Source organism: Thunnus maccoyii, chromosome 17 (assembly GCF_910596095.1).
Source record: "Thunnus maccoyii chromosome 17, fThuMac1.1, whole genome shotgun sequence".
Lineage (NCBI taxonomy): Eukaryota > Metazoa > Chordata > Actinopteri > Scombriformes > Scombridae > Thunnus > Thunnus maccoyii.
In genome coordinates this window covers 23,351,136-23,377,134 of record NC_056549.1, presented here as the reverse complement: position 1 = coordinate 23,377,134, position 25,999 = coordinate 23,351,136, and the positions used below count along the sequence as shown (strand labels likewise).

The following is a 25,999-nucleotide window of genomic DNA, read 5'->3' as shown; positions in this document are numbered from 1 at the left end:
GGTATCAAATTAAAGATGAGTGGAGAAATCACTCTCACAGCTATGAAACTCTGGGAAATAGAACCATCTAAGCATGCTGAAAATTACTTTTACTCACCATTTAACATCACCAACCATCCTGCTATTTTATTGTTGCCTGCAGCTCCTGCAGAAGTTACTTCATGTGAGCATTATGACAATCTCTGGTACATTTTTTAATTAGGGCCCGAGCACCGACCGGTGCGAAGCCCTATTGAAACTGAAGGAGTTATTATTATTCCTCCGAAACAAACGCATTTTTGAGGGCCTAAACATGCACGAAAACTCATGAAAATTTGCACAGATGTCAGGACTGGCGAAAATTTCGATATTTTATGGGTCTCGAAATAAAGCGGGACAAAATGGCTCGACAGCGCCACCTAGAAAGTCAAGAAAATTGAGCCCCTCGATACAGATTGTCGTAGGAGAACGAAATTCGGTATGCATATGTATCATGACCAGACGCACCAAAAAGTCTCAAGGACACATAGCTTAACTCCAACAGGAAGTCGGCCATTTTGTATCAAAGTTGAAATTTTGCACCGATTTTGTCATTTCCAGCCCGCATACTTTAACGAACTCCTCCTAGAGATTTGACCCCAGGACTTTCAAATTCGGTCCGTATCATCTACAGGCATAGGAGATTAAAAGTTGCTAAAACAATTCTCATTAGTCTTTCCTAGGGGGCGTGGCTGGGCGGCGAATTTCGATCCTTCGCCATGAAAAATGAAACGGCTATAACTCCGGCATACATGATCCTAAGAGAGCCAAACCTTTTGTGCTTCATAAGAGTCCCGCCCTGAACGGGTCCATGTGACAATACAGGATATGAGTCATAGCGCCACCTCCTGGCAACAGGAAGTTACATGTTTTACGCTCTAACGCCCTGTGGGCAGCACGGTGATCGAATCCAGCTGAAATTTACTGAGAATAGCCTCAAGACCTTGGAGATCTTATATTATGAAGTTGGTGACCCTTCGTTGAAAGGTGTTGCCATGGCGACGCGGCAAATTTCGATGTGACGCCATGAAATTTCAATGCCTTATAACTTGACTCCACGTGGTCTGATCTTTTCCAAATTTCATATGCTTGTTAAGAGTCCCAATCTGAACACATGTTCAGTCTCATATTTAGCGAAAGTCATAGCGCCACCTACTGGCAACAGGAAGTATCATGCGTCGTACTTTGTCTAATTACTCCTAGGAAATTTGGCTGATGCACCTGAAATTAAGTCAGCTAATAAACAAGACCTTGGTGATGCTACATTTGGCAGCTCATGACCCAAAACTGAATGCTGTTACCATGGCGACACATCCTTCGCCATGAAATATGATACTGTTTTTCAGGGAGAAGGGATTGCTCTACAGTCATGAAACTTGACACACATGTCTAGAGTGATGTCAGCTAAAATCCTATGTGGTCGCTTTGAATGGGCGTGGCAAAATGGCTCAACAGCGCCCCCTTTAAAATTTCAAAATTGCAGCCCCGCCTTCCAGATTAACGTAGAAAGATGAAATTCACAGGGCACATGTATAATGTCAACACGCACAAAAAAGCCTCTTGAAGCCTTATTGTAAGTCGAACAGGAAGTCGGCCATCTTGAAAAAAATGGTACATTTTCGCCTTTTCTTGGCCATTTCGCATACCTTGTATTTTAAAGAACTCCTCCTACAGAATCCATCGTAAGGACTTCAAAATCAGTGTGTGTCATCTAGAGTAGTGTATGATCATGATGGTTTGGCCGTGGCGTGGCGTTGAGTTTTGATGTTTCGCCATGACAGAGGAAATTGATATAACTTGAGTGTACATGGTTGGATCTGCCTCAAACTTTACACAACAAGTCACTGACAAAAGCCCTTCGACTGAGCGTCACTTCGACATGCGCTGGGGTGCGAGGGCCCGATCATCGCTGCTTGCAGCTTTAATGACTCTTGTTTTTTTTTAACGTTGAACTAAAGCCTACAGTCAGGACTGGATCTCAGACATGACCTGTTTAAAGAAGGAATTTAATGAACCAAGCAGAGCTGCAAAGTCTTGTTGACAGACAGTTAATTAATTGTTTGAGTAATTTTTTTTTAAAGCAAAATGACAATTCAATTTTTCATATCATTGTAGACTGCATATATTTGGGATTTAGATTCTTGAAAATTGTGATGGATATTTTTCAGCATTTCCTGACATTTTATAGATGAAAATGATTATTCGGTTAATTGAGAAGATAAACTGTAGATTAATCGATAATAAAAAATACAGATTATTTGCAGTCCTAGAACAAAACTGACTGCTGTCTTGGCTTCATGGGTAAGATAAAGAGATACAGAGTCATTATGGGCAGGTAATGCTTAATTATCTGATGAAGATGTAGTGATTGGACTCCCTGTGCGGGCATTCTTTTTTCTTCAGATTGTTTTTGCTTTTTTGCCTACACACCTGATATCATGTTAAGATGTGCATACACCATATTGAGGCATTGATTTACATCTGAGTGGCAACAAAAACTGATTGAAATGGTTTCCTAATATGTTGTCCACCCCAATATTAGTAACATATTTCAACATAATGCACTCCAGTACACCATCACCACCCACAACAACCTCAATAACAAAAATAAAGTAGAATTAATAGAGAGAAAATGCTTCATAAAAGCAGAATTTATGGCAGAGCTGTATTGGATAGCATTAGATTGCAAAGGTGCTCCTAATAAAGTGTTTGGTGGGTGTATATTAGGCAGCAAGGTAAATGGAAGAACATCAGGTGTGATGCAACAGTTGACTGCACTAACATGTCTCCCAGTAAAGAAGATGATACTCTTTGGACCCAACTGTTTCAACAATGAGAATGTTAAGATTATTAAGAGACAGATTATATGGATTAGTATCAATGGAACAAGCAACCACAACTCCTGAACTGAATAGTCATCACAGGTAATCTCTGAATACATTACATACAGTCATTTAGATGTTCACTTTTGTAGTCCGTATTGAATTTATCTGTAAGAATCTATATCTACATTGTCTGCAGTTTGATACAATGAAATACAAATCTGAACAAGATACTTCTTTGTATGTGAGCCTGTTGATGGTTTTTTGGTGTAAAAGGGTACTACTCTACAGTCTCTGCTCCTGGGATGGTGGGCGTATTGGGAACCTTAACTATCATGGCGGGATCTGTTGGGTTGCTACTGCTAAATAGTCCTCCACCTCCTCCCTCCCCTGCCCTTTGTTGGTTGTCGAGAGTTTTAAAAAATCTGATAACATATAAGCCAATGTTAATTAACATAAATACAAATGTGCCATAAATAAACATTAGTGATCAGAATCCATACATAAACCATGAAATCTTTCCTATACTAATTGTTTTTAAGGATTTCATGAAGATAAAAGACACTTAATAGGTTTTAAGATGCTATATTTGCTGTTTTTCATTTTGTGTATTGTGTAATAATAAGGGTATAATTTCACATTAAGGTTTAAAACTATTCTAAATTAGCCTACTGCTATTACAAATGATTAGTACTTCTGTGATGGTACGGATACCGTAGCCTTCACACACACGTACACACACAACATTTGCTTTAACAAACGATCCATTTCTGGCTGATAATACTGAGTGTGTGCTGGCAGTGGGAGGATGGATGTACCTCTGTCATCTCTGTTTATCAATTCTTACCTGACATCTAGACTGATGGAATACCAGGAAATCAAGGAGTTTGGGGTATTCTCTGAAGTTTAATTACACTGCTTGCCAGCTCATCTGTTTCTGCTTGAATCATGGAGAATGATTGATGATAAAAAAAAAAGAATACGCTGGCTCACTGAAACTTGAGATGCAACTAATGCATCTAATTAATCCCACTTAAAGTGCTGCTGTAAGTACAAGAAATATTGCGCTGTCTTGTTCAATAAGGGATTTATTTTCTCCAAATTTCCAATGACATTGTGTTAAAAGCCAATGAACTGACTTCTAAAATAGATGAGTCACTCTAAGAGAATAGAAAAAAATTTGTGGTTTGCTTTTGTAATTTCCATTTGGAGGTAAAAGCAGATGTGGAAGAGTTTTTGTTCCCTTTGAAGCTTTGACCTTGCCTTCAACGCTGACTCCTTGCTGTCATACTGTCCAGCAGCAGGCTGATCATTGTGGGAGAAAACCTCCCAGCTCCTCCACAATGCTGCTCATCCTGCTGCCACTAACGCCAGCCCACACAGACAGATAAGCTAAGAAATATAAACCTAAATTCTTTTTTAGAAATTTATTTTTAAAGTGTAAGGTTAAACTGTGTTTTAAATGCCCTGCTCAAGAGCTCTACAACAGTTAGAAAATATTACTCAAGGACCTCAACAACCAGCTCCATGGCTCACTTTAACTGTTACTTCCTTACAAAAGGCAGAGAGCAGTAACTACAGTGAAGTGAAAAAAGCCACTTCACTAAGCCAAACTGTGAAACAGATATTTCATTTCATCACACTAATGAACTCATTTAATAAATGTATCTTTAATTAATATAATAAATATAATTATTATATACATATACATATACATATATATATATATATATATATATATAGCTTATCCACATCAAATCATGTACATTTCACTCAAGTCAGAGGCTGCAGAGATATCAGTTATTACTACTCTGCTAAGCTAGGTTAGCTACCTTTTAGTAGGACTAGTTTATGTGGTGTTAACTTTTATTGTCCAGTATGATTATATTTAGTTACTTTACTTGGTATAACAAACTCATTTACTGAGATGTTGGAGCATCAAAATAGATTTTTCAATTTCAGGAATTAGGAAAAAGTGGGTATGTTAGCTTCAGCTAAAGCTATCTCAACAGCTAAATTTTACATGCTTTCCCCCCAAAAAACTAATTTTTATGGCATTATATTTTTTGTTTGGTACAGTAAAACATATGTCAAAAAGTCAGATTCTGGTCTCAATTCTGACTAAGTTTTGACCAAATATGTAATTACAGTTTATTAATTTAGTGCTCTGGAATGCCCAGTAGTGCTGTATGAAATGGCGCCACCTTTATCTCTTCTGATTACCTGGTAGACTGACTTATGAAAACCTACAAGCTACAATGCTAATGTTGCTAGCAGTAGATCGCTACGTTTCAGAGACTCAGTGTCTTTGTATCAAATCACTACATCTGCACACTGATATTTTACCAAGTGATATCTTTTTGGTTTGGTCTCCATATGAGGCCAGTTTGTTGTACAATTCTGGAAATTCAGAAATGCAAGTAACTCATTTTTTGTCCATCTTTCAGTTCATGCTGTGGTCAACAGTGATTATCTGCACCCAGTGAGGTCAGCACAACTAGGGTGAAAGTTCAACAAATTTGAACTTTCACTGCAGTACTGCTCTGCTCAGTGCACCATAGACATCCACACAGACCTGTCACAACACACACATAATGAGGAGGCAAACGCAAAAGCTATTTTTCCACAATAATCTGCATACATTTTTAGGTAGATTAGACACCTGGTTAGCTGCACTATTCATACAGTTTTCAAGCATCTTATACACACATGCATACACACACACACAAACACACACTGTATACACAACATCCCCCCAAAAAAGAAAAAAAGAAAAAAAGAAAACTGTACACAAAGGTCAAAGCCAAATAAAGCAAAATTCTGAAGTGACAGTACTGTTCCTGGCCATTGGCCAGAAGTGCATGCCTTTTACACAAAAGCTCAAGGCCAAAGTCGTTTTCCCATCCTAAAACCAAACTGCCCCCTTAATACCAGGCGGAAATGGATATGAGACATCTCTGCAGAAAGAAGCCGTACCTTACTATATACAGTAAGGGAGTGTGAGTGGGAATGTGAGTTCTGGTTTGTGCCAGACAATGTGAAAAATCTCACTGAAATGTTTGCCCTGCTGAGGAAAAAACCTCAAGCTTACACAGAAAGATTTGTGCATTCAACTTATGGTTTAGTCATAACAATTACAAGACAAATTAAACTCTGTATTTGGCAAAAAAAAAACCCCAAAAAAACAACATTTGAAGCTGCTACTAGCTGCGCAACAACAAAAATTCCAGTTTATTAGGTACCCCTGTTCATATGAAAGCAATGAAATACATCAGCCCTCATATACTGTTATCTAATACAAAACCACCAAACTACAGTCTACAAAATGTCCACAGAGTTGAGGCAACACCTCTCTGAGTGTCTAAACAAAACTTGAACATTAAAATCTCATTCTATAATTCAGCCTATATTGTTGAGATTATTTGGTTTAGTTGGTAAATTTACTAGGAAAGTAGCTGCCTTGAACTAGGACTGGTGATGTTTGATTGTTTGGGAGCAAGAGTACAGAACAAAAGTTTTAAACAGAGAAACAATGTTAGTTAACTGAAAAACTTTATCTATCATTTTATTTTTAAAATCTATCAGGAATGTGAGCAGATAAGATGTATTTTAAGTAGGATACATGTTTTTAATCTTGCAAATTCCTGCCGTGATGAAATCTTTAATTTCATGAATAAATACATTCTGAGAGAACAGGGCACCACTTCTGCAGCTCATTACTAATGAAAGAACAAATCTCCCTAAATCAATGCAACAAGAACTTTCTTTCATTTCCTAATATTAAGCACAAAAACACTGATACACAGTACTACTATTCAAATCATCCATGTAGAAAACAACCTCTAAAGAAATGACAAAATGCTTCTACAAGGCCTCTGCAACTAATGATCATTTTAATTATCAATTTATCTTCTGATTATTTTCCTCATTTAATCACTTGGTTTCTAAAATGTAAGAAAACTGTAATAAATGCCCATCTGTAGCTTTCTGAAACCAAAGCCAACACTTTCAATTTGCTTTTGACTGACCAACAGTCCAAAACCTAAAAAGGAACACAGATTAAACATATGAGAAAGAAAAGCTGCAAATCTTCTTTGAGAATCTAAAACAAGAGAATGAAAAATGACTAATTCAATCATCAAAATTGTTGCTGATAAACTTTCTGTCAACTGACTGATCGATTAATCGACTAATCATTGCAGCTCTACTCAAAATAGGAATGCATTATTTTAAAACACGTCTATCAAGTCTGAATGAATGCAATGCCAGCTCTATCAGCTGTTCTGGATGAATTACACATAAATAAACTGAATCGACGTGTTGATCAGGCGGACGTGGTAATAATCCATCACATATTCAGTTCAAACAGGGGAAAAAAAGGAAATTCTTCCTGTGAGCTTGTCTGTATCATAGCAGCAGGCTGATAGGAGCCACTTGTTTACACAGTGATAAGTGCTTTTTGAAGTGGGCTTGTGTTCACATCAGTCTTGTTTAAATTTAAAACTCTCATTCTAAAACCACATTAGAAACCCACAATAACACTCAGAATACAGCTTACTGTCCCAGTGATCCAAAATATAGATATGGATATATAAGATTTTTATTGCAGACAATCAGATTACACAAGTATAGTGTAGAAGATGTTTAAGGAGAAATATATGATTAGACTAAGCATGAATTATCTGTTATATATGTTCCTCATGCAAATATCCTTTTTATCATTAAGAAGCTGTTAAAATCTAGAAATTATTATTTAAAAAGCATCAAAAAAGAGCCTCCTATAATACATAAGCTCTCCATTAAACGCCTCACAGCCTCTAGGTAATGATTTCATGCTTCTATCACCTGTTAACCAACCTGAGTAAGATGCGTCTACTTCTTTTGACGCAGTTACAGATCTTCAACTTGTTGTTTGAGCTTTAAATATCTGCCCTGTAGTTATAAATCAGTGGGACATTTGGGACTTCAGCCCAGCGCTGTTGTCGCACGTACGTCGCCTGTTGTAACGCAAATTATGAATTTATAAACGTGGAATTATTCTCACCTGCTCTTCCAGATGCGGCAGCTGCAGAGAAAGTTTGGACTGCTCAGTCTGGCGTGTGTGTAGAGTCCCGCTGCGATGTCATGTGCTGCTGAAGTGAGAATAAAGTGGTGACGGAGCTGAAGACAGGCTGACTGCTCACAGTGCGTTGATTTAACACACTGCTGTCGCTCTTAGCCCGGAGGCGAACTACCAGCTGGCGTTTTTCAGGAAATGGTGTTAAGTAAGACAAAATAAGATGCACTAGATCCGGTGAGTGCCTTCAAAATAAAAGTTAAATGTGTCTCTTTTCCTCTTTGAACTCGTCATCATGAAATATGAAGAACATGAGCAAACAGAAAAACACACCAATCAATACAGAAACGTTTAAAAACAGAAATATATATATATATATATATATATATCGAGCAGATTTCAGATAAACTGGTTGTGTGAGAGCATTGTGATGCAAGCTGACCACAAATTTCTACTTTTGTGCAACAAAGGTGGACAATAAAGTTGTTTTGATTAGATAAACTACACATAAAAGTCTCAATACTGTGGCGCAGTTTGCTGTTTGATGTCTTGTACTGATGTTTCAGCAGACAACCCTTCACCAAAGCAAGGGCAAAGTTATATTAAAAGCCTTTATGCCTGTCTGAAGACTGTCTGAAGAACGTTTTCTGTTCTGTAACCTGTCTTTTCATCTTAAAGAGCACTTAAAGTTTCCAGAGCTTACTGCATGTAAAACTGAGTAGCACTCTGTGTAAGCTTCCTCAGTTTTCTTTGCAGGAGATATTGTTGTTTGATATTGTTAGTGGCTATGGCTTAAAGATCCCCTCCAGACATGTGCTTGGAACAATCGGATGTGGTTATTCCACAAAAAAAAGTATAGTTACCATTTTTAAATCCCTAAAATGACATCTACTCCTTCTCCACTTCTTAAAAATTCCACGATAGATGAATACGCAAATCTATTTAATCCCAAAAGTTTAACTGCTGGACACAAGATGTCTCCAACTTCACTATAAAATCCATTCGCAGTGTTATCGCACTGGAGGCTTCAAGTTTCCACATCTCTCTTTTAATCATGGTCCAAGTTAAATATTGGACCATGATTGGCTTCCAATCTAGTTGTGATGTGACAAATCATGCTCGTAGGCGCGCCACTTAAAGTCAGATTTTCAATGAACAAGCTTTCCACTTTCAGCAGATGAATGTGAAAACAGCCTTCAAGTGTCAAACTCTGCACATACAACATTCTACACAGTGAAGGGAAAAACATTAAATTGTAGGAAAAAGAAGAAAAACATATTTTTGAGTGGAGGACTAACCATGAACCACAACGTCCTCAGTTTGCATCCAGCCTGGGGACTTTTTGTTGCATGTGATTTTCATCTCTCTCTGCCTTCAATTGCTGTCATCTCTCTACTGCTGAGTTTCCCCAAAAGATCCATAAGTTTGTCTACTCTAATATGTAGTTTAATGTCCACAAACGCCTTCCTTTCAAGCTTGGACGTGACATCCATTGAGAATCAGCATGTAAAAGTCAGGAGCAACACACTGTAGAAAATATAGCAACAAGCAGCAATTTGTGGGTTCAAACCTTTTCTCAGTCGACAGACGGAAGCAGATCGATCAGCCATGATTAAAGCCACAAGCAGCAACGAGCAGGTTTCAGGTTTCACAAAGCCGAGCAAAGTCATTTCTGCTACTTTAACTCTGATTAAAGAAGGAGCGAGACCAGTCAAACACTCGTTTCATCATCACAATGTATGCAGGGAAAAAATCATCTAAATTCAATAAATGTAATTTATTTGTAATACCTTTTAGGGATTCAAATAATTTACAAAATCCATCATAAACAAAGTTTATTAGGGGGGTTTGGAGCATTTCCCCTTTGATGTATGAATATGGCATTTGCCTAAAATTATAGATTAACCAAATCAGATAGAAGATTGATAAAAGAATCACAAAAGGCAGTCTTCAACTTGATGTGACCTTCAGAAGAATTTGAAAACATGCCACATCCATTTATTACCACATGGTTGGCAAGTTTGAATCGGACACCCTGAGATTTGAACCCTGGACCTCTGTAGATGATTTATTGACTGAGTCTCTGAGGAGACATGGTTTCTGCACACCTTCTTACAACATGAGACAATGACATCACAAAATGTTTACAACAGTCAAAATGCTGGTGAGAAAATTCTGGAAAAAAAAAAAAAAAATCATTCACATTCTGCTGGTTTCGGGTGTATTGTCAAATATTTTGGTGACATTTGATCCAACACCGAGTAAAAAAGAAATGTTGTGCATATAGTACAAATTACAGCAAGAGATAGAGATTGAGATAGAGATAAAGGAGACATAGATGTTAATTGATTTTGCATATTTTGAAAAATATAGTGACAGACTTCTAAATTGACTACAGGTTGCAGAGAGGCAAACTTTTGTCAAAATTCAGTGGATGTGCTGAAAAAGCTCTGTAGGACATACAGCTGATTCTTTTGTGTGTGTGTGTATTTGTTTGTTTTTCTGGGTTTTTTGTATTTTGTTTGTTTGTTTCTTTGTTTTTTGTATTTTGTTTGTTTGTTTCTTTGTTTTTTGAAGTTTAGAATGTGATTGTCTAAGATTTTAGGTTTGTTGTAATAAGCAATGCCCACTTAATCAATCGTCACCAAATGTTATGCATCGACTGATGTGCTCAGTGAATGTAAAGTTTCATGTTGACTCAATAAAAAATTAATGAGTTATGGCCAATTTCTTGCTAAATCCCGCCCTTTGCAAAGTTTTTTGATCGGTGACGGCCATGTTTTTGGACCAATATTGCTCATTTAAAGAGGAATTGTCTATCTGAGTCCCCTAAGGCAGTATGCCAAATTTGGTGACAATTTCTCAAAAGTTGTAGGAGGAGCAGTGAAAACACACTTTTAGCGGAGAAAACAATAATAATAATTGGAACAAAAACAATAGGTTTTACCCCTTCAGGATTTGAACCCAATTATTAGGTCAAGAGAGGCAAACTTTATGCTGTCATTATGAAAGAAATAGCTTTAACTCTGTTTGTCTTATTTTGTGAACTTGATGCTGATCAGGGAAAACCCAGAATCAAACCACACCTTCCTGTTTGGTGTCTTATCATCTCAATCTAAACCTAATCGAGGCCATTCAGCCAACTTTACCACTCACAATACAGGCACACAGGCAGGTATTTTTATCTTTAGACTAATGTTTTGCACTCTGCCGCACATTTTGGAAGCTCTCGGTAACAAAGTAGATACTGTCACTCAGACAGTGACAACTGAAAGAAAGAAAAAAAATTCTTCTCTGAGTGAACGTCAGTCAGCTGAGAAGAGTTTTGAGAGTTCTGTCAACATTTAAGTATCATTTCTTATCTGATCTCCTTCAACTTTTCAACCGTTCTCTTTGGTCTCCTATATCTCCATTGTAAATAATCCAACAAAAAATACTTGAATGAATAAATTATCAGTGGTTTCAATTCAATAAATATTGAAATAAGTGTCAACCCTTCAAAACCCCATGTCATCACTTCATACATGTAAAATGCCTCCACTGTGCAACGTCCACAAAAACCAGGACTTCCAATCATGTGTACGTATATAAGTAAACTGTACATATGAGTTTCATACTGTTTGTACAAGTATTTCAGTGTGTAAATAGTAAATTCTCATCTTCATCACAAGGCTGAAATATTCAAAGTCAGTGCAACAGTAAATTTAATATCATGAATGAATGATATGCCATGAACATGGCATCAGACTGTTTTAGATGATATTCACAGAGCATCAGCAACATGGAGGCAACAATCTATCATCAGATTTTATTATACGAGACGGCAGAGCGTCAGAATATTGGAAACTGAAGAAAACAGCAAGTGAAAGGAATCTTCTCTCAGACACTGTAAAGAGTCATCAGCCTAGACTATTCATTACATTCAAGACAATTACGTGCTTACCCTTTTATTGTACAGTTTCCTGGAGGCCTGAACTTGTTGCAGGTGAAAAGCCCAAATACATCCTTCGTCAAATTACACAAGGTGAGATGCATCTTGTGCCAAATAAAATGGACTCGACGTGCATTGTGATTTACTGAGGCTCTTGCTGGTGGAGAAACTAGTATCTCTTCTGACTGCAGACAGAAATCCTTGATCTTTGATTTTGAGTGGCTGTTGTCTACTTTTTTGGAGTTATGCACAAAAATGAGACAACTTTATTAATAAATAATTGTTTGTGGGTTGAGTTGTCTTACAATGAATTGTTATTTTAATTATTCTAAATTGGGTGTTAAATGACTTTTTATCCTGTTTTTATGCACAAGTGACAGCATTAATGGATTATCCATCAGGACATTTTGGGCCATTTAATCAGAGGCCTGCATTATGTGTCTGCACTCACTGAGCAGCAGAGCGGAAGTCTGACCTCTACTTTCCTCCGAGCTCATTAGCACAGAGTTCAGAGAGGAAACTGCTTATAATTCTGCAGCCAAGGCTGCAAACAAGCTGCACAGAGGTGCAGAAAACAAAAAATGTTTTGAAACCTATGAATCAGTGTCAGTTTATTCAGTTAACACCACTTCATAATCAGGGTTCTACTGGAGGGTAAATCCACTTGAAGGATAGTTTCACAATTATTCAAGTCTGTCCTAAAACAACAGTCAGGAGCCCAAATGAACATTGGCACATGTTTTTCTTGCTGTAATCAAACCTCCTGTTCATACTGAACATTAGAAGATCTCTTCATGATGTACTTTCCTCCTTCTGAGCAAAAATGTTTATCTGAAGCTAATATGAAGCTTCAGCCGTCCAAATTAGTCAAATTAAGTCCATATCTTTCAAAGTTAGTCTTTTTAGTGCCAAATTCCTTCTTTTTGTTACAATCTTTCCATCTCAACTGAACAGGAAAACACTGTCTGTCGAGACACAGAAGGAATTTTTTACTAAAAAGACTGTAGAAGTGGAAGATATCCACTTTATTTGACTGACAGCTGAAGCCTGATATTATCTTCAGATAAACTTACACTGTCAGTTATTCTCTTCAGTATGAACAGGAGGAATGAATCAAGAAAAACCTGTTTCAAGATTCAGTTGGACACCTGACTTGTTTTAAGACAGACTTGGATAATTGTCAACCTGTCCTTTAAAGTCAGCTCCTCCACTGGCAGCATCATTGCAAATAATATCAAAACACATTGAAGTAATACATTATGATTGTACTAGTTTAAAGACTCCAGTTAAGTGTAATTTTTTGTTTCTCCTTTCTTTCCAAGTGTACATGAAGATTGAATGAATGACCACAAGTATACCTTTTTCAGAAATTTCAAAAGTTGCACAGAGCTTTGATAGAGATTTGCAAATTGGTGTGTATCATTGTGCAAAACCAGCGGATATGAAACAAATTTACACATATAAGTGCAATTAATTATATATAGCATATTATATAAAATATCCAAAAATAATGACAAATGCCCAAGAGCTAAAAGTAACATCTTCAAACAAAACTTCATCCAACAAAAAGACCAAAAACCCCAAAACATTCACTATATAAACCAGAGAGAAGCAGCAAATCCTCACATTTAAGAATTACAGTAAGACGGAAACAGATCATCTTTGCTGCTTTTGCTTGATGAATGATCTAAACAATTAGCATGTTTACAGCTTGTATTTAATACTGATGTTCATTAATGTGCTCTGTCCCTATCAAATATATAAATAAATAATTTGTCTCTCCGCCCCACTGGGATAAACAAAAACTGCCGCTGCGCTAAGTGCACCATCGCTCTTCTTCATCATCATGTCGATTTGGTTTTGCTGATTAGCCATTCTGCTAATTGTAGGGCCTCTATTGTTGATGCACCAGCTCCCTGCAAACTTTGACGCTACAATGACGTCAATCTCTGGTTCATCAGTCTTGCAGATCAATGCAAGAAAAGTAATAACTGTTGCAATAAAAGAAGTAATATAGAACATAATGTACCATTTGTTAACTCTAGTACCTGGAATATTTTCTCCAGATTCAATCCCCTCTACACAGCTGCTCTCCCAGGAGTCAGAAGGACAGAGTATGTCTGTGTATGTGTGTCTAAAAGTGCATTTTCATTAAAAAAAAAAAAAAAAAAATCTTTTCCCAGACATGGACCACCACCACCACACCTGCCGAGATAATCATTCAAAATTGCGATGCGCTCATTTCTCACCTCTCAAAATCCAATTTACAGTGATTACATTTTGTGGCTGCAGTCTATCAGTGCTTCAGAAGCTCATTTGACATCACCAGGTAATGGACTACAGTCTTTACATTATGACCAAACCTACATGAGTGCACCGCAGGTTACAAAGGGCAAATTGTGCCTGAAGATGCAGCTATGGCTTTGCTTGTCTGTCATTTGGGTTTATGGGGAGCTGAAGGGGCAATTTGCCCTTAAATTTGAGCTTTTAACCCTTGGTTGTCATGATGGCATATAACCAATGAGCATTACCGAGATTTGGCTCCAGTCATTTCATAACCTCGCCACTTTGCTGCTGTAGCAGAAATATACCTGTCAGCACAAATCATTTTTATACCTGTGGTGCATTATTTCTACTCAGATCTTTCTTGATAATCTATTACACTGATGATGGCTCAAGAACTAACCTCAGTCTACCCTGCCGTCTGGGCGATGAGCTACATATTGCTTGTTTTTCACATTAGCGTGCAAACAGGTGTAAATGGGTAGAAATCACAGCTAAGATTTGTGATGATCAGCAGGTACTATCACAGCCAGATTTTGACATCTGCACAGAGCTGTGGGTATTTAGCTTTCTGTTGTAAAAAAGTTGTGACTATAAAGAAATTCAAAGTGAGAGGAGGGCGTCAAGAAAAACACATTTTTGAGTGGAGGGGGACATTAAAATGATAACAGTAAGCCCATCTTTAAACATGCATGTTGTGCAACATGTGTAACTTAAACTTTTTCCTACAATCCTGTAATGTGGCCTATGCTTCCTTTCCACTATCAAATAACATGATAAACTAGAAACCCAGACAATTTACTCAGAAAATAATCTAAAGTGGATTTGTAAATCTAAATCTGTATTTTTTTTATATGAATGTAAATTACAGGTATAAACATGTACAAAACTGATTATTTGTTTGTATTTTTTGTGTTTCTCCATTTTAGGTAATAAAAATGCTTTATTTATAGCTGCATTTGCAAACATTACTGATGTAAGCAAGTTTTCACGGCATCAGGTCCATTGAGCAGCTATTCTGGAGCTCTCAGCCATATCACATGATCTTTATCAGCAGATGGAACTTGCTCAGTTGACAAGGAATTGTAGATATTGTTGTTAAAATTTCCATTTTTGAGCTCTGAAAACTTTCCCTCCATTAAAAGGTAAGGCTGAAAGTTGTCAAGTCAAGAATTGAACTTTGAACCTTTTAAGGCGCCACAGAGAAGAGGTTCTGAAAGAGCTCAAACATCTGAAAATTTCAACATCCGCTATTCCATCACAACTGAGCAAACTAACTCGTATTAGTTCGTGTATCACAACATGATGGTGAACCTTTGTTTACATTTTGATCAGCCTTTAACTGGCACTCATTAATGCAAATTTGGAGTATTTCCAAATTATGTCTCTGCAGTTTTGCAGTTTAAAGTTCTTATTTTCACCGGGAGCAAAATTGCATCTATCTGTTATACACATGGTCCACTGCTGACACGGACACTTGTATGATTGCAGTAATTATATCATAAACACAGTGTTGTTGTGAATATGATGGTGAGAAGACTCTTTTTTTTTTTTAAGAGATTGTTTTCAGTGCGGAAACAGCTGGCACAGAGAAAGGAGAAGTCCTGTGTGCCCAGGGAGAGATGGACCCATCTGTAAGAGGAACACAGAAGGTTATGCCCCCTCTCAAATTTGTTACCCCAAAGAACTGCCCTCCAAGCTGGTTTCTCTGCAGCTTAGATGTTACATAAACTGGGTTACAGCTTGTAAACACTTGTAAAGCTAGACTGATCTACTATACACTTCAGATCACCTGATCACAAATATCAGCACCGTATTCTATGCAAAATCAATCTCAGCGCCTCAACTGTACATACATTACATACCTACAATCTGACAATTATTAATAAACAAACATGTTTTCCTAAAAACGCTGAGCATCAGAACAAGGAATCAAAACTGCCTGACCACCAGGCTGGCAGGATCTGCTGAAGGTCAGAGGTTCATGTTGACCTCTGCCGCACCACACAGGGCAGGCATCACATGCTGGCAGCTTTATAGAAGTGAGAGTGGGAAGTTGTTGTTCTTATTGTGGCAACCTGGCACATGAGGTGACACTGAGGGCACTGCTATGCATTTTGGGTAGCTGGCTTCACACGCTTGAAGCAGTGTGGGAAATATTTGTTTGCTGTCATTTAATGGTGGCGGAGAGGAGTCGGGGGGAGTAAATTGATTCAGCTGGTTTTGGTAAAATGATGGTTTTAGATGAGTGATGCTGAGTGATGCATCAGAGAGGACTAAAAATGCTTTTAGCTCATCTCACCTTCACCTCTTAAAAGGCCTATTTGTCTACTTTAACAAAGAACTAGAGTACTTCCACTTTGCCCAAAAAATATTAATACTTAAATACTTAAAAAATAATAATAATAAACAATAATAGAGTAATAGGATTATCGATCCTAGTTGAAAGTTTTTTGGCTTAAATTACCTTTCTAAAGATTTTTTTCAAGCTTGCATCAGTCTTGATTGTCAACCAGGTCCTCTCTGACTGTTCCTGTGTTCAGGCTAAAGGTTGAAGATGATTAGAGCTGCAACGATTAGTCGATTAATCGATCGACGGAAAATGTATCAACTATTAAATAATTTAATCAGCAACCATTTTGATAATCAAATGATAATTTTAGTCAGTTTAGCTGTTTGTTTTTAATGGTTTAAGTGGTATTTATTCTTTTTTTAGTCACTTGGAGGCAGCAGAACAAGCTGGAGCAACATGATCATACATGTGGAGTTGTGTTTCTGGCCATTTGACAAATGTAAGGCCATAACTCACTCTCCTTTTAGCTGTGTGTTGGTCTCCACTAACTCCTGAAGAAAATCTCTGATTCTTTAGCGGCTAAATGCTCCACTATGTTCACCAGCTTGTCGCTAACTTTGTCTGTCTGCCATTTAGTGCTGGTGGCGTAGCGTACAGTAGGTTTATCAGAGCTTTTTCATTAAATATAGCTACCTGCTGCAGCTGGAAACGGAGTTCATTAGAGCTGCGAGAGTGAACGGAAACAGCAACGTTGCAAGTCGTAAAACCAAAACAATGAGCTGAAAGACACTAAAACCCTTCACAGGGCTGATTATTCTCTGTGGGTTCGTCACTACGAGCAACAAATCAAGTCATCTTCATATAAAAGTAATGATTAGTGCAGCGTTCACATTCTGCACATTGTGGAATAATGAGTCAAACAGCACCAGTCAGCATTAAAAAAACAGTCATGAGGGAAAACTTTGCTAAGTAGAATGAAAATTTACACTGGGCTGCAAGCTGTTACACATTGAAAAGTAATTATACACACAAAAACAAAAACAAAAAACAACAGAGGATACATAAATCTGGTGGAGAGAGAGCAACAGATGAAGCAAAGAGGGAGGGAAGAAGAGACAGGAAGAATTCTTTCAATCCGAGGAGTCAAGGCCAGACAAGACTGGAATCTAGAGATTTATTTGTATCTGTATACTTACAGCTAGTTCATGACTGAATCTATCAATCTTTTATGTTTAATTGTTTATATTTGAATTCAAAGGATAAAGTACACAAAACATAAGAACAATTTAGCAGGTTAGATGAAATAGTGAAACAATATGAATATGAAAAGGTTAAAGTGCCAAGTTATTTTTTCCTCAAACCAATATTTATCCACAGAGGCCAAATACTCGATGAACTTACCAGTTTTCTGTCCATCCTTTGGATTTGCATTAATATCAATACAGATTGTAGCTGTTTTCAATGAGATTTTGAGGAATGTAGAAAAAAAAAAACAAAAAAAAAAACAATCGATAATGGTGGATCAGTGAGGCCCTGGCTGCTTCAAGTTGTTGGCCTGTGTTATGCACTAGACATTGCAGTGATACTGCAGAGGTGCACTGTGAGATGACAGATACAGTTATATCATCATATTCAGTATCTTGTCATTGAACTATAACTGCAACAAAGCCCCATCACGCTTATCAACGAGCCACTGATCTAGGTGTTATACTACTTTACTTGTAAATAAAAGGTCAAAATGTCCTTGTTTTATTTTAAATGTAAGAAGACAATTATTCTCCAGCTTTCAAAAACAACAAGTGGATGTTGTAGGCTAAGAGCTCCTCACAAGCTCCTAGTTTCAAGTTGACTGATCACACCTGCAACAGCGTTCGGCAGCAGCAGTTTCTTTCTTCATGGCACAGTGCCGCAGCGGCAGAATGAAGAGGAGAAAATTCACGACAGGTACGTCTTTGTATTAAAGGGAATATGTCATGTGCTGTGATTTTCTGTTATTTTTATGCTGTCATGATGTCGGATGTCTGTGTTGACCAAGTTCCAAAACATGAGATGGACATATGTAAAAATATTCTTGTCAAAAGCCAGGGCTTCAGATTCTCTTACCTCCACTTACTCCTCGTGAAGACATTAGATTGTTTGCACATGCCCACAAAAGGCCATACATGCCATAGCCTTTGATGCTAAGGTTGTTTCATGGGTTGTTCATTTTGTCCACATGTATATATTTCAGATCGGATTTGGGCTCGAACCTGTACGGATGTATTTGAGGGGTTTCCATTCTGAGTAAAGAAGAAGAAAACAATGAGAAGAACTCCCACACTGTCTCACTTACTGCTGGAATATTTATTACATCACAACAGTCTGATGCTGATGATGGTCAGACAGACTGAAACGTTGTGATGTAATAAATATTCCAGCAGTAAGTGAGACAGCATGTGGGAGTTCTTCTCATTGATTCCATGTTGTACCTTCCTCCGATGCACCTGTCACCTGGGCCGAGATTTTTTTCAATGTTTTGAGTAAAGAACGAGAAAAAGAAGCATAATCTGACTACTATTGCTTGTTTACGTAGCCTCTGGAACCACTGGCAGTCTGCTGAGGTGCAGCTGGCCAATCAGAACAGAGTGGGCGCATCGGGAGGGGGCCGGGCTTAAAGAGACAGGAGCTAAAACAGCCTGTTTCAGACAGAGGCTGAACTGAGGGGCTGCATAAAGAGCCAGTATAAGATAAATAAGACGTTTTTGAACTGTAAATCATGAAAAAATATTCCAGTAGAGCCCCTGAATTCAATTATAGACCTGGAAATGAACATGATACGGCAAATGTATTAAAGGATCAGTTCTCCTAAAACTCCCAATTTCCCCAAAACTTAATACACAACTTTACCTATTCAGTTTAACATACATACATATCGACTACTTGCAGATGGACTTAACAATTTCCTTATAATCTACTGAAACCTTCTTTTGGGAGCAGTGTCGGGCAAACTGTGTGACTGGACTGAAGGGTTCTTATGTAGAGATACAGAATAACAGACGAAAATGTCAAAGAAAGTAATAATAGAGCAAGAACATGAGAGACTGCTCTGAAAGAAAAGGCTGAAGAGCGTGTGCGAGAAACTGCAGGTGTGTGTGTGTGTGTGTGATAAAGTGAGACAGAGCAGAGAGGAGGGTTGTACTGTGTGTCAGTTCTTTGGGATTTTTTTTTTTTTTTTTTGCTGCTGGTTTCCTGTAACAAGGCTGAAGAGGTTATTTATTGCTGGAGAGCGCCGTGCCTCGCATTCTCTCTCGGTACACGATGTGATGTGGGAGTAATGCTGCTCTACCGAAAAGCAATTAAAACCATCCTGGGGAAAAAAAAGCCCACATCATTATTCAAGTTTGAATTCAGGAAAATGTTTATGGGTTTTTTTAAGTTCATGAGTACAGGCTCGGATGGATTTGTGAGATAACTCTGGCTTGAAAATAAATGACGTTATTTCATGTTAATTTTCTATGCGGTTCTTTTTCCATTGTTTGTTTTTTGGGTGCATGTTCAAAATACAGCCACATACGAGGAACGTCTCTTCTCTGGTAAAGCCGCATCTGTCCATCGTCTTCTTTCCATTTCCAATGAAAGATTTTAATGAGACTTCGTACCTCATCTTGGTTCAAATCAGATTCACCTGAACCAGAGATGTATTTCCCTCTTTTTCACAAGCTGTCACAAGCTGAATCCATAAAATGTTTCATCCTGAGTTTGTTTATGAGATTTTGTTTTCGTTGCATGATTTGTTGGTTCCTGCCAAATTAAAAGCTTACTGGCCAAAGTAATAATCTGTTTCATACTCAGGTTAACACAAGACAATTCAGCAGCTTCACACACACATTATATCATATTATTAACGTATTCTATTCATGTCCTCATGTTCAGAAGGTGTAGTGTGGTCATTGGTGCACTTTACACAATAAAGCATTAACACGGGCCAGTTTTTAGACCCCTGGCCTGACACTGAACTTGAATAGCTTATTACCAGACAGACTACGCTGTCAAGAATTTACCTCTGCTCAGGACTAGACACTGCCACTATCACATATTCCCCCCAAAAATAGTTAAAAAAAAAAAAGCAAGTGATAGTGATTTGTAGAGCCAAAATCTCTTGAGTGCAACATTCAAGATGCCTAAGGATCGTCTGAGACGGAGCTGAAACCCCCCAGTTTCTTCCTACACCGTACCTCTGTCAAATATGAACGAGCTGCTGGATGAGTTGTGTCATAACGTCATTAAATTCATGACAAGTATACAGAGGAGACAGAGAGATGCAGCTGTTAGTGATGGAAAAGACCACTCAGCTTTCAGATGCACTGTTAAAAACTGGATTAGTGCCTGTTAACCCGCCTCTGTAAGAGAATAATTCTCTACTAGTTAAATCTTTATTTGTAAAATATAAACTTGTATAACAATAATGAGTAATATACAGTTGTTTTTTTTCAACCCAAATAACAACAAATAGCAACAGAAAGCAGCTAGGAAAAGTTTGTGTGGCTATTTCTTTTTTCCAAGCTTGGAGTCGATTCACAATTTGAAAGTTTTTTTGTAGCAGCTAGCATCTACATTACTTTTTGATTTAAAATGACCTTTTGCACATATTGTGATAACTCCATATTTTACACATCGTGCAAAAACAAAAATTTGAATTGATCAAATTAATTTGAGATTATCACACAGCTCTACAGCTGATACAATTGACTTTAATTATAAGCACACAACATAACCAAACATTTATTTATATATAAGGATCCCTTAAAATCTGGTTATTAAAGAATTGTGACCAAGATATGTACTAAGCAAAACATTTTAGAGTTAAAAATAAATAAACTTGCTTTAATTGATTGGTCAGATCTGGACTCAGATGATGAGCCACCACACAATATGAAGAAGACTTTCTATTTACTGATGTTATGTAACAGTATTGCATTTTTTTGGTGATGAAGTCTGGTTTGTGGTTGCATTGCCTTAACAAGTCAGTCTTGTTTTTTTATTGATTAGCATCCCCTGTGTCATTTCTGATTGGTAAAACAAGAACTAGTCGAGGTACTTCTCTGTGAGGGAGTAGAGCAGAGTGAAAGGACAAACTGAAGACGTTAAATAGTGCCCGCCAAAGAACTTTACTCTCAGAGAGAAATGGCAGGAAAATAAGTACTATGAAATAAACAATTGATGATGCCTTCACTCTTTATCCGTTTACTATTCCACAAGAGCTTTTATCAGTTCCAAGGAATAAAGTGTGTCTGTGAATGTATTTTTAGTCTGTCAGAGTGACCGACTACCTGAAAAATCTGCCAAACAGGTGTTGAGATTTCTGCAGCAATTGTGTGGCAAAATGTGAAGGACAGGGGAAGTTGTTTTTTTTTTTTCTTTCTTTTCTTTTTTCTTTTTTTTCATCCACTCAGAGCTGACATGGCTCTGACACAGCAAGCCAAAACAGGAAAATAAATTTACTCTGAACGGTGTGGACCACTAGTACATGGCTTTTTATGCTCCTATTCTGAAAGTGATGATTTTAACAATTTATTTAGTTTATTAATTTAGTTATTGTCATTATGATGAATGTGTAGTGACAGTCTTTTTCTATGAATATAGATTATAGAATTTACCATTTGTGCTGAAAATCTTTATCTTTATAAGTATGTGATACAGTATGAGATGTTGAAATTGACGTAGGAGGCCTGTCATATTGTGGTATGTTGTAGAATATGGATGCTAAAGGCTTGTTGCAGATGTAGCTTTACTTTCAGAATTGTTTTTTCAGCAGCGTTACTTCCTGTAAACCTTTCACAAAGATTGTAGTTTGAAAATCATCTCTTGCTTGACTTCTTTCACTGATTCAGACACAATCGGTGACAAACTCAGTGTAAGAAATACCTGTGATGTTCCTGTAACAAATAAGAAACTGGTAGCTTACTGCAACATACTTGTGTCACATTTAATTATGTTTATTTGAACACATTTTAAAGCATATTTTAGATCCTAAATACATACATCATGGCCCTATTGAATGGACTCCGTTAAGCTGGTCTCTGACTTGCCATAGAAAAACATTATTTCATCTTTTTTCATTAATGTGTTTGAAACATTTTTCTCCTTTCACATGATCATAAGCTTTAGAGAAGTGTATAAATGCGATATGCTATTTAATTTTCTCCCTCACACAGTAATCAATAAGCATCCTTAGTGTCAGAATGTGTTTAATGGGCTGAGGGTTTGTACCAGAATATAAGCCTATCATTTAAAATGAAATCATATCATTTTGCCATGCTGTTAATCCCATTTATGCCATGAGAGTTATTACATGTTTTCATGTAGAATGACAGTGCGCCCTAGTGGTACGTTTCCTCACTAACACCAAATAGGGACTTCAGTAATAATGATGAGGTCGCCTTTCCAAGTACTGTACTTTATCTCATCATTTTACAGCCATTATTATAAGTTACAAACCACAATGATTGACTGGTGGATTTTGAGAAGACTCTTAGTGGGAATAGGCCAGTGCAGGTTTTTGAAGGCTGAAAAATGTAGGTGTTTTTGTCTAAGTGGAAGGACATTTTTCACTGCTGGTAAAGGACATTTCTCTCTGTGTTAGAGCAGCTAGAAAGTGACTGAATGTTAGTTTTATGACACATTTTATGTATCTTATAAACGTAAAATTTTATTACAGTAGAAAAAGCCATAATACACTGAAAAACTTCAATTCAAACTTCACTTTTGCTGAATTGACCTACTCTTCATCACACTGCACCACTCACCATTTCTTTTAATTCACTACTATAATTTTAAAGGCAGAAAACTGCTGCACCAGCTTTCTTCTGGATTAACTCTTCAGTCACCTTCTTATTTTGCAATGAGACGATCCCTAGTTTCAGCTTGCCAACACGTTTCAGATGATGCAAAAATACAATAGAGACATTTTTACTAGTAGCCTGCAGTTCCAGCCCTGCAGTTTGAATGTTAATCTTGACAATAACTAACTAACTTTGACTATGTATTTTTGAGAAATCAAATGGTGAAGGTGGTTGACCGTAAAACTACTCTGACACTTTTTCATTTAAACAGAATTCAAAAGGAAAATGTTGCCTGGTTCCAGACCTCTGAATTGCTGCTAAATTCTCTATTTTTTTTCAGCAATTCAAATAAAATGAATGAATAACGAAGTGAAACGAAATGGCAGTTCAGTCTGATTATCAGGCTGTCAGTCAGAGGGAATATTGGTTCTGAAGTAGACTCGCAATTTTACTTCATTGTTACACACAGCTTCCAAATAGAACGGTGCTCGATCTTTGTTGTTAAATTTAAGACATCTGTGACACTTAATATGCGACGATCAAAGAGTCTTATAAAGAATCTCCTGGTTGAATTATCTTGATTGTGTACCAAAGTTGTTTTTTTTTGCAAAACACCAAACTATGCTGCTTTACTGTATAAGGAAGAATTTTACTGCCAGATGTAAAATGAACGCTTAAAATTAAAATAGGACTATTCAAAACGAGTTGTTTCATGATTTTTCATCTGCATGTGGTGGGTGCACACACACACACACAAACACATACACACACACGTGCACACACACACGTACACATGCAAGATGTTGATACAAAGGGAGGAGTTCAGTGAACTGTAAAAACACTAATGGGATCCCTGACAATATAATTAACTAATGAGGCTGATGGAAATGACAGCTCTCTGTCACCAGACACCCACACTCCCTGTCCCTTAATTATCCCCCCCGCCCCCCTCTTTCCCCCACTGGATGCTCTCTCCTCACATCTGCTGCTGCTCTCCTCCATTTTCAGCTGCAGTCCTCAACGATCCTCTCATATGCTGATTCAGTATTTTATCACTTGAGAATCTGCCAGAGTTGAACTGAAAGTGGATCGATTTCATTTTTATTGCATAAACCAGCACAGCTTTTCTGATGGTTTTGATTGTCCGTTCACTTTGGTCCCCAGGCGGTGTACCCGTTTCTGGGTTGCATGTGGCCACATACAATTGCGGGAACACGCTTGTTGTTTTTAGGACGTTTATGGTGCAAGAATAACTATAAAAATGTAGGCCTATAAAAGTTTTTTTTCTTCCTAAGCATGTCCCTGAATGACTGCGACTAATGTTTTTAATTTAATTAATTAATCGTTTGTTCTGAAAACATCAGAGAACAGTGAAAACTGCCCACATAACACAAATTTATATCTTCAAATTGTTGATTTTTTCAGTCTGAACCCAACATTTCTATAAAATAACAAAGAAAAACAGCAAGTTCTCACATTTGAGAAGCAGAATCCAAGAGAATATTTAACATTTTTACTGATAAAAGGCTTAAATACCTAATTTTGATTAATTTAGTGCTGATTAACTTATTAATCACTTCATAGTTTCAGCTTTGACGTGAGCCATAACACATGTCAAAGTCTGATGGTTGTTCCAGACCAAACATTGAATACATACAACATGGTTTGCATCCATTGAAATATATCAGACGGATTTCTTTCAGCCGTTTGACCAGCTAGGAAATAAATCTCTCACTCTCACCTGTTTGATATGCTGCTTTTACCACCTGCTCGTTCCCATTACAACCTGCACTCAGTGGGACGACACATTTGGCACAAAGACCGGCCTGCTGTGAGTACATGCGCGTGCCTGAGTGCGCTTGATACCCCTCTGAGGCTTAAACTGCGGGTGCACAACTTAATGGAAACCTAATTAAATATCTCTTCTGTTCAGTAAACAACTGAGCTTAAAATAATTCAGGGGACCTCACCTGTCTCTAGTTTTCAGATTTATATAGACCCAAGTATACAAAACAGCTTCTGTAAAACACAATTTCCCCAGCAGACACTACTATTACAGCTTAATTTGATGTTTAATGGTACAACCTTAAAAAACGGTGCACTCAGGAGGTCAGAAATGTGCGATGCAGGAGTCGCCGCTGTGGCTGTGACCACTACAGAAACATCACTGTTACATTGTGTTGAAGTGTCACTGACTGACTGCAACCACTGATTTATTGCTGAGCCACAAAGAGGCTTCCTTTGTATCCCGGCATTAAAGCCAGGAATGTTGGACGCTCCATTAATTAGGCAGTTTGTTGTGCTTTTGCATAGGGACACTGGTAATGATTAAGCAACCCTGTAGCCACACAAACACACACACACACAAAAACAAATTAACTTTAACTTAGTGTGTTGTGGAGCTGCCATGATTACTCTATTAACTGATCCAACAGATAAGTTATCTGCAACTATTTTGATAATCACATAATCGTTTCTGTCATTTTTCAAGCAAAAAGGCGAAATAAACTCTGGTTTCAGCTTCTCAGTTGTGAGGATTTGCTCCTTTTCTTTGTCATATGTGAAAGTAAATTAAAAGTCTTTAGGTTTTGGACTGTTGGTTTGGAAAAATATTGCAAGTTGAAGACATTATTAAAGGTACAGTGTGTAGAATTTAGTGGCATCTGGCAGACTTGGCCTGGATTGTAGGAACAATAGTTCAACAGTAGGGTTCAGTGTAATCATGTGCAGCTGCAGCAAATTCTAACACAGAGCCAAGTGCATGTCCTGTAAATG

The 25,999-nt window shown here is 37.5% G+C and overlaps 1 protein-coding gene across 2 annotated transcripts in view; it reads right to left on the bottom strand.

The window, feature by feature from the left end:
• esr2a (estrogen receptor 2a) overlaps nt 1–25,999 on the bottom strand; it is a 57,976-nt gene that overhangs the window by 17,046 nt on the left and 14,931 nt on the right. Inside the window, exon 1 of one of the 2 annotated variants that reach the window (XM_042390328.1) lies at nt 7,885–8,077. The exons of the other annotated variant lie outside the window; for it this stretch is intronic. The gene's annotated coding sequence lies outside the window, so the exon portion shown is untranslated. Of the gene's footprint in view, nt 1–7,884; nt 8,078–25,999 lie in introns of those variants that run through there. 2 annotated transcript variants of the gene reach the window in all.